An 11,034-nucleotide genomic window follows, 5' to 3' on the forward strand; every position below is an offset into this window, starting at 1 on the left:
TCACTCCTAGAAGTCTAAAAATGATTTGGTACATTGCAATCATCGATTGACAAACTATTATTATTATTATTCATATTTATTATTACTATTCTAATAATTACACTCGCGCATCTTAAAATAAACGATTGGCAATTGTTCCGAAAGTATTATTCATAAGATTGTTCTCTCGGATTCTCTTGGCTTGTTACACAAACATTTTTCCAATGAATCATATTTAAAAAAGATGATTGGAGGTCAATAATAATTTAATTAGAAATAAATTGATTGGATTAAAAATAAATGTTTGGTTTTTAATGTGGTTTGAATTCGAAAAAAAAAGTGATTGAAGGATAAAATTTTTGGTGTTTCATTGAAGAATATGATTTTTAAATTTAAAGAAGGTAGTGTTGGTTTACGTGAGACGGAGCCACTTGACGATGGAATGTATTTACTTTGGTTTACCGACTGGGGAAAAGGAAAGTTACCTGTTTGGATAAATTTATTTTTTTTTTTTTTTGAAGCCTCGCGTGTAATTTGTTAAGCGAACAAAAATGGTCTTTACGATTGCATATTATCGTCAGTCAAGCACGTCACGAGTTTTGCTAACGCAAGCGAATTGGGATATAAACAATTTCATTTATTTTTAATCGGTCATTAAAATTAAGAAGTATAATTTATTTCTTTTTTTGTTTCATTTAAAATTATTTTTAATTTCAAATAATTAGTTAAATTAAAAAATAATAAACTATTTTATTCTTCAAATGAGGATTGGCACAAAAAATTAATTTTCTTTCCCTGATTTCCAGGTGGAAATTTTTTCCTTGGATTCGAATAACAACTTTGCACTCGATAATTAATTTTAAAAAAGTAGAAAAAGTAGTTTTCAAACTAAAAAAGTAGTAAAAGGTAGCCATCGAAAAATTAAACTGTACGACCAAAAAAACTCGTTTTAGATACTTCACCAAACTGACAAAAATCCCATTTTCAATTTTAACTTCCTGACTTTTTCCTAATTTTCATCAAAAATATTTACTTCTTTCTTATCCTGCTAATAAATTGAATTCCTGCAACGAATTTTACCATTCATAAAAGAATTTAAAAATTTATAAAAATAATTTAATTCTTGCGAAGAGTTTTATAAAAATTGTTAAATACAAATTAATTTCTTTCGACTAATTTTATGCAAATCCTAATTTAAATACATAATTGAATTCCTGAGAAATTTTTATTATTCATGAAATGAATTGAATTCTTGCGAAGATTTTCACAAACAATTTTTTAAATAATATTGAATTCTGTTTGGAGATTTTATAAAAATAATAGATATTGAAAATCATTGAATTATGAAAAGTTTTTAAAAATAATTAAATTTTACAAAAAATTATATTAACATTTTTGAGAATAATTGAATGTGTGGTATTTTATAAAATTTTCTTTTGAAAATAATTAAGTTCTTAAAAAACATTTTATCATTTATGAAAATAATTGAATTCTTGCAAATGATTTTATTAGAATCTTTTTAAATAATTGATTTTCCAAGAAGAAATTTATTATTTATAAAAATAATTTAATTTTGCAAAGAATTTTTATTAAAATATGTACCTCAAAATAATTAAAGTTTTTGAAAATAATTTTTTTATTTATCGACATAATTGAATTGTTTTAAAGAATCATTTATGTAAATAATTGAATTCTTGGAAATAATTTTATTAAAATCTAAAAGAATAATTGAATTATTTCAAAAAAATTTAATTAATATTGTATTTAAAATAATTGAATTCTTGTGAAAAATTCTAATATTTTTGAAAATAATTGAATTCCTGTGAAAAATTTTAATATTTTTGTAAATAATTGAATTCATCCAAAAAATTTTAAAAAACATTTTTTTAAATAATTGATTTTCTTGACGAATTTTAATAAAAAAATTTAGGAATAATTGCATTTTTTGAGAAATTCCTATAAATTTGTATTAAAAATAATTATAATCCTGCGATGAATTTTATTATTTATGAAAATTTTGGTGCAAAGCACGTGTTCTAAAATTGTGACGTCATAATGGTTCAAATACCCTTAAGAATTTTATTAATTGTTTCAAAAAGAATTGAATTCCTGAGAAGAATTTTATTATTTATGAAAATAATTGAATTATAGCGAAAAATTTTATTAAAATGTTTAAAAAGAATTGAATTTCTGTGGAAATTTTTTTTTAATACTTAAATTCTTCATAAGAATTTTATAAACATTGTTTTAAATAATTAATTTTTTCGAAATATAATAAATATCATGAAAATTTTATTTTAAATAATTGAATTCTCGTGGAAAACTTGATTTCCGTGAAAATAATTGAATTTTTCGATTAATTAATTTAAAATAATATTAAAAATACTTGAAATTATTCGATATTTAATTTATTTATTAATTTAAATTAATTAATTCTAAATTAATTGAATTCCGGTGGAAATTTTATTATTTTTGAAAATAATTGAAATTCGAATATTTTTTGAAAATAATTGAATTGTTTTAAGAATTTGATTATAATTATAATTTATTATATTAATAACAGAATATAAATTGATTACTAATAATTGTTTTTAATTAATTTCAATTTTTAATTAATAACTTCTAATTAATTATTAATTTACTTTTAGTAAAATTCAATTTCGTATTTTGTACTCAGAAAAATTTTAATTGAACCAAATATATTTTATTTGAATTAAATAAACGTATATTTGTCTCTTAACCAATTAAACTTTTTATTTGTTTTAAATAAAAATTTTATTCGACGTAAATAAAATTTTTTTTTGAACCAAATAAAATTTTATTTAAACCTAATAACAATTTATTTAAGCCAAAGAAAATTTATTTAAAACAAATAAAAAGTCTCCTTGACTCAGACAAATAAAATATATCTTTTCTCTGGATGTATTTGTATTTTCAAAATTTTCAATTAAAATTCGCCAAAAACTCAATTATTTTAAAAGATAATAAATTAAAAGAAAAAATATTAAATTCTTTTTCAATAAGATTTCACGATATTTTAATTAATTTGTAATTATTCAATTAATTGAAATATTTTCAAAAATTCAATTATCTTAAAAAAATTGAATTAAATTTTTTTTGAAATCTTAATTTATATCAGAATTTTGAACAAAATTTTCTAAAATTTCAATTATTTAATTTTAAATATAAAACAAAATTAAAAAATTAAAAAAAGTCATTTTGTTGTTTTAAAACTTTAAAAATTTAATTATTTCTAACAATTGCAACTTCAAAATTTAATTTTAGTTTCGAATTGTTAATTTAAAAAAAGTTGCTAAATTAATTATTTTTAAAAAAATAATAAAGTAAAAAAAATAGGACCAAAATAATTGTTCGAGGTGAAAAAAGTAAACAATGTTTACCAAAGAAAAATTAATCTCAATAAGTAATTAGTTTCAATTTGTTTAAATTTGTTATTTTTTCTCAATATTATGTCCCAACTGTAAACACTTGATTTTTGGTCAGACATGTAGTGTTATATATTTTCTGAGCAGTTGCACACAGAAATAGTTCTAAAACTGTGTTAATTATAAATAAACAGTTATTTAATAGACTACTGCACTTGTAACGAAAAAAAAATGAAGTATTACGTTTTTGTTTGCAAGCCAATTATTGTTAACTGGTTATATATAATGTCCTCGGTTCACTTTTATACAATTTTTTCTTTCCGGGACAAGGAAAAAAAGATGAAAGGAGCAATAAAACAACCGGATATACATAAAGGAGGATGCACGTCACACACATTCATATTGCCAGAGAGACAGAATTTACTTAATATTCATCTTTTCAATATATTGTTTGAAAATTGTTTTTCCAGTTTTTCCATTCTTTTATTTCTTTGCCATTCTTCTCTAATTTTAACTCTAGTATTTTTTTTAATTTATACTTAGATAACTTTTCCTATCTGTTGAATTTTATAATTTAATTTAATTTAATTTAATTTAATTTAATTTAATTTAATTTGATTTAATTTTATTTTAATTTTATTTAAATACATTTTTTTCATAATAAATTTAACATTTTCTCAGGGCATTTAATTTTTTCTCTAAAATCTTCTTCTCTAAACAAACATTTTCCTCTTTTATTAAAAATTATTCCAAATAGTTACAACAATAATACCCAAAAAATATATTTTACTCAGACCTACACTAAATTATTTAATTGTTTCAAATTAATTAATATTATTTTAATTAATTTAATTAATAGTTGTTTGTTTAGTTTTATATAAAAATTTTATTTGTGCTAAATACCATTTTTATTTGAAACAAATAATTTAAAAAACTCTGTGACAAATATACTTTTATTTGACTCACATAAATTGTATATATTTGGTTTAATTAATATAATTAATTTTAATTTAAAAACGAATTTAATAACTATTTAATTATTATAAACCCTAAAAAATTTAATTTAATTTACTATTTAATTATTTTAAACACTAAAAACTTTAATTTATTTTTTATTTCGTTCAAAGAAAAATATTATATTATTATATTAATATTAAACATATTATTATTTAGTTAATTTATTTGTTTGTCAATAATTTTTAATTTTTTTTCCATCTTTTTTTCCATCAAATTTTTTTTTGTTTCCAATAAAAAACATTATACTTAAAATCAGCTAAATTGAATTTTTTTCCATGATCAAAAATGGTTATAAAAATAATAATTCTAATTTACCTAAGATATAATACTTGATTGAAAAAAACGAACAATTGATAAAGTAAGACATCAATGACCTCGAAACCCGCATGATTGTCCTTCTTTCTCATTCAACTGTAAAGATACATAATAATGCTATAAATATTCTATTTTTTTTTTTTTTTAAAGAAAATTGCATTTTTCTATTAAAATTTCTATTAGCAGTAAAATTTTTAATATTTTAATAAAAAAAAATTTTAATTCGCATGCACTAACCCAAAACTAACGATCGAGTTAATTTTTCAATTAGCAATTTTAATTTCCTATGCATTTTTTATTCATTAATAATACTAATTATTAATTATCAATTATAATAAACAATCAAATAAAATAATAATAACAATAATAATAATTAATAGATACCTTAGCTATTAATTATTATTATTTATTATACTTTTTCCCTGACCCTAAAGATTATTCTGATTTACTCTAACAATTATTAGATACTCAAAAAAATGTTTTAAATTAGCATAAATTTTTTTAAAAAAAAGTTAATTATTTACAAAAAAACTAATAAAATCCTTCACAAGAATTTAATTATTTTTACAAGTAGTAAAATTTTTCAAAAAAAAATTCAATTATTAAAAAAAAAATTTAATAAATTTCGTTGCAATAATTCAATTATTTTCATAAATAATAATTCGATTATTCGGTAATTCATTTGTAAATCAATTTTTTATTAGAAAATTCTACGATAATTCAATTTTTTAAATACAAAAAAAAATAATTTATTAAATAATTAAATGTTTCTGAAAATTCAATTCTCATAAAGAATTTTATCAACAAATATTTAAAATTTAAATAATTGAATTCTTTTGACGAATTTTAATAAATTTTTTAAGAATAATTACATTTTTCGAGGGATTCGATTAAAATATTGTATCAAAAATAATTAAAATCCTGCGATGAGTTTTATTATTTATGAAAATAATTAAAATTTTCCCAAGAATTTTTTTTTAATTTTTTCTAAAATAATTGAATTTTGGAGAAGAATTTCAATTATTTATAAAGATACTTGAAATTGGCAAATTTTTTTTTTAATTTTTGAACATAATTGAATTCTTGCAACGAATTTTATTCAAGTTTATAAAAATAATTGAATTTCGGTAAAGAATTTTATTATTTATAAAACTAATTGAATTCTTGAAAAGAACTTTGTTAAATTTTTTTAAATAATTGAATTCTTGCGATGAATTTTATAAAAATCTTTTTAAATACCTAATTGATATTTTTCGAAAAATTTTATGAAATTTTGTATTTTAAATAATTGAATTCCTGAGAAGAATTATATTACTTATGAAAATAATTGAATTATTTCGAAGAAATTTATTCCGGAATTATTCACGAAACAATTGTCAATCATCAGCAAGCAATGTTTAAATTAATTATTGTTTAAATTTTATTTAAATAATTAGGTGCATAATATTTAAATAATATTTGAATAATAATCAATTACAATAAATAATCAAATTAAATAACAATAAATAAATAAAAATACAAAGAATCGTTAAAATATATTAATTGCTGTTTTTATTATTAAATAGGTAAACTTCAAATTATTATTAATTAAAATTGCAAGAATATCAACCAATATAAATTTCACCAAATTAAATATTAAAATTTACTAATTAATATGAATAATTAATAATTAAACAATAACATTCAGTAATTATTATTAAGTTTTAAATAGTGAAATTTAATTATTTTGTAATAAAAAAAGCAAACAGTTAATAATAATAGTTAAAGTTATTAATATTAGTAAACAGCAAATAATAAAATTTAATTATTACACTGAAAAAAAATTTATATTGTTTACCTAACCGATTTTATTTGTCTATTATCAAATAAATAGTTACTTGAATCAAAGAATTTTTTTTTGAACCAATAATTTCAGTTTTTGAAGCAAATACCATTTAATTGATATAAATAAACTTTTATTTGAAAAAAAATAATTTTTATTTATAACAAATGAATTTGATAAATTATTGGTTCACATTTATATTTAAATTATTTGTTCAAGTATTGGAATTATAGATTCTAATACTGAAATAATTATTAGTTCAAGTACTGAAATTATTGGTTCTAATACTGAAATAATTATTGGTTCAAGTACTCAAATTATTGTTTCAAATACTGAAATTATTATTAGTTCAAATTTTCAAATTCAAATAAAATTTATTTATTATTTTATTTATTTATTATTTATCTATTTTTTCGATTTAAATGAAAATTCTTTGATTCAAGTAAATCTTTATTTGATAATAAACAAGTAATTGTTTATTTGAATGAGAAAAATTTGTTTCCAGTCCAATATTAATAATTAAATTAATATCAATTAAATTTGAAAAAAAAGTTTGAATTAAAATAACAATATGAAAAATATTAATTTAAATTTTCAATAAACCTATTTTCACTTTTCTCTATTTTTTCATTAAGGTAAACGTCCCTATTATGGAACACTTCAAAATTTTGTTCCTATTATGGAACAGTATTACAAAAATTAAAATAAATGCAATTAAAAGTGGTGATAAGAAATTTCTACTTATTTCAGAAAATTGTATACGTTATAAGAATGATTATTTCTGTATAGTATTTAGTTTAATAAGAAATGTTTAATTGCATTTTAACTTTGAATTTAAGGTAAGCCAGAATTTTCGTCAGACGACTGTTCCATATTAGGCACACTTGTTATTTACATGTCCCTATTTATGGAACACACAAGAAATATACAGCAAACATAACCTCAAATCTTTTCAGTATTTTCGCGTTAATTTTCTACCTGAAGAATTGGTTTTATAATTATCTATTAAATTAGAATTTGTTAATTGTATTTTATTCTGTATAATTAATATTCAAATTATTGAGATAAGTCAATAGAATTCTAAATACTTATTAAATTAAATAAGTGTTCCATAAATAGGGGCATTCAATATGGAACACCCGTACATACAGGGAATCATCGTTCCATAATGGGTGCAGTGTAGAGTTTCAAAATTTAATTAATATTATTTTTATTTCATGGAAAATAACCATTTTAGAGAATAAATATTGTTTATAAAATATCAATCTTTCAATCTATACCCTAATTCATCAAATTAACACTCCTGATTTCAGTAATTTTATCATAGAAGTTTAGTTAGCTGAAAAAGTGTTCCATAATAGGGACGTTTACCTTACCCACACTTATCGTGTACACCTTCATAAATTTTTATCACTCTGCTAAGAAAGTTTTCTATTCATTTCTTTTTTTCTCCTCTTTTTTTTTTGCATTTACAAGATTTTATGAGGAAGTACTGAAACTTTCAACTACGAATATAACTTTTCCTAGAATAATTACGCACATTATTTTCCATACAATATTTTACTTCCTGAAACTTAAATGTTGATCTTAAAAGACTACAGTGGAACCTTCAATAAAAAATATTAACAATCGCGATTCGATCGTATCACTTAAGAAGTAAGAAAGATAAGAATTTTTTTTCCATTTTCACTACAAGTAAAAAAAGAAGAAGAAAACGATTCCTTGGATTAGGTGCCAGTAAAAGTCGAGGTCAAATATTTCTAGGAGTAAATCCTTAACGAAAAAAAAAAAAAATTGACTCTCAGGGTTCACGACTCTACGTTATATTCTATCTCATAACAATCAATCAATCAATGACGTTTGATTCATGTTGCAAAATCACTAATAAAAGAACTTTTATCTCTCACATACCGTATAAAGATTGTCTTATCCAATCATATTATTACAAATCGGTTATAATAGTTCTAACCGATAATTAAAAACAAGTACCACTTTTATTTGCCTACAAAATTCCAAATCTACAACGAGAAAAAAAACAGTCAATGTTTGATTTAATCATTAAATCATAACTTACAACAAGAGTCAATTGTGATATACAAATTGAAAAAATTTTATTCATATCGGAGAAACGATAATAATTTTTTCCAATTGACTTTTTGCTTTTAAAACAGTTAAAATTTACTATACTCCAACAGTACAAATTTTTTTTTCTCTTAAATTAGTAAATTTTAACTGCGATTTGAAAAGCAAAATGTTTTATTCGTTCAAATTACTCGTCAATGACTTAAAGCAGTTATAATTTTAATTTTTAACTGATTCAAATTTAGAGAATACAGCGAAAAAAAATTTATTTTTTTAAAATAACCGATTGTCTATTTATCAAATAAATATTTACTTGAATCAAATAATTTTTTCTCAAATCAAATATAAATTTGATTTGTACCAATAATTTCAGTATTTGAAGCAAATACAATTTAATTGACTAAAGTGAAAATTTATTTGATTGAAATAACTTATTACTTGTCTATTATTAAATAAATATTTACTTTAACCAAATAATTTTTATTTAAATCAAATAAATTTTAACGAATAATTATTTGAACCAATAACTGCAGTATTTGAAACAAATACAATTTAGTTGATTCAAATAAAAATAATTTGATTCAAGAAAATATTTATTTTATAACAAACAAATAATCAGTTATTTGAATAAAATAAATTTTTATTTTAATCAATTAAGTGGTATTTGCTTAAAACACTGAAATTATTGGTTCAAATTAAATTTAGTTGATTTAAGTAAAAATTATTTGATTCAAGTAAATATTTAGTTGATTTAAGTAAAAATTATTTGATTCAAGTAAATATTTATTTTATAACAGACAAATAATTAACTATTTGAATAAAATAAATTTTTATTTTAGTCAATAAAATGATATTTTCTTAAAACACTGAAATTATTGGTTCAAATTAAATTTATTTGATTTAAGTAAAAATTATTTGATTCAAGTAAATATTTATTTCATAAATAGACAAGTAATCAGTTATTTGAATCAAATAATTTTTATTTAAATGAAATAAATTTTTACGAATTATTATTTGAAATTATTAAATTTATTAAATTAAATGAAATTTATTTGATTTAAGTAAAAATTATTTGATTCAGGTAAATATTTATTAGACAATAGACAAGTAATTAATTATTGGAATCAAATAATTTTTTTTTCAGCGTAAAAACAAAATCTTAACGTTCTAATAATTTTTTTTAATATAAAAAACAAATTAAAAATATCTTGAATTATATTTTTTAAAAAAAGAATTTAATTTTTTGCAATTATTTTTCTTCTTTTTACGAAAACGAGAAAAAACTTTTCTCAGGAATTGTCTGATGTGTGAAAAAGCTATCATTGAAATCTGCAGTGAAATAATAATCTCATTAAATGAGATAAGTACACGCGAGTCCTTCGTTAGCGTTAAAGTGCGATAATCAACAAAGCGTAACAATCGTTAATCGGCTCGCTGCTTAGAATAAAAGTACTCGTAAAAATAGTGGTGGGGGGAGTAACTTTAAAACGATAAACAATCTAGAAATTATTTCAAAATTCATATTGAGTTGCAAATCTCAGAAAAAAAATTTTTTTTACTATCAATTAATTCTTTTATATAGATCTTTTGTATTTATATTTTGGTATTTTTTGTTAATTTACATATTGAAATAATAAAATAATTTTTTTAATTTTGCAATTTTTTTCTTTTTAATTTTTACTAATCATTTATTTGAATCAAGTAAATTTTTTCTCAGTATAATGAAAAAATATGAAAAATACAATAAATTTATAAATAAAAAAATAATAAAAATACTAATAATACTATAAATAATAATATTAACAATAATATTAATAATAATATTAATAAAAGCAATAATAAAAAAAATATTAAAATATAATTCAAAAAAAAAATATTAATAACAGTAAAAATAATAAGAAAATAATAACAGTAATAATTAACGGATTATAAAATATAAATATAATAATTTTCTAAATATGCAAATAATACAATTAAAAAATAATTTAATTATATTAAATGGTAATATTCAATAAACGATATCGATAATTATTCTAATAATTTCAAATCCTATTAGTAATGATTTAAACTAATTCACTTTCAACAGCAGCTAATTAAAACAAGAATTCAAGGATAAAATATCTATCAATGGAATGCTATTTACATTTATTTATTTCGTACATTTACACTAAACAAAATTCTTATATACAATACTGATACTTAAATGATAACTGTCTCACTTTTTTACTTATAAAACTTTTCCTAATTTGAATACACATAGATTTTTTAATGCGAATTTTTTTACTATGTGTATTTTTTAAAGTGAATCTTTCTTTAACTCGCATAAATTTTCTATTTTGAATATGAGTTTGAAGAAATTTTCAAAATGTAATTCTTAATTTGAAACTCAAATGTGAATTTCAAGTCTGAAAATTCTTAATGTACAAATTCAAC

Source organism: Leptopilina heterotoma, unplaced genomic scaffold (assembly GCF_015476425.1).
Source record: "Leptopilina heterotoma isolate Lh14 unplaced genomic scaffold, ASM1547642v1 Lhet_60, whole genome shotgun sequence".
Lineage (NCBI taxonomy): Eukaryota > Metazoa > Arthropoda > Insecta > Hymenoptera > Figitidae > Leptopilina > Leptopilina heterotoma.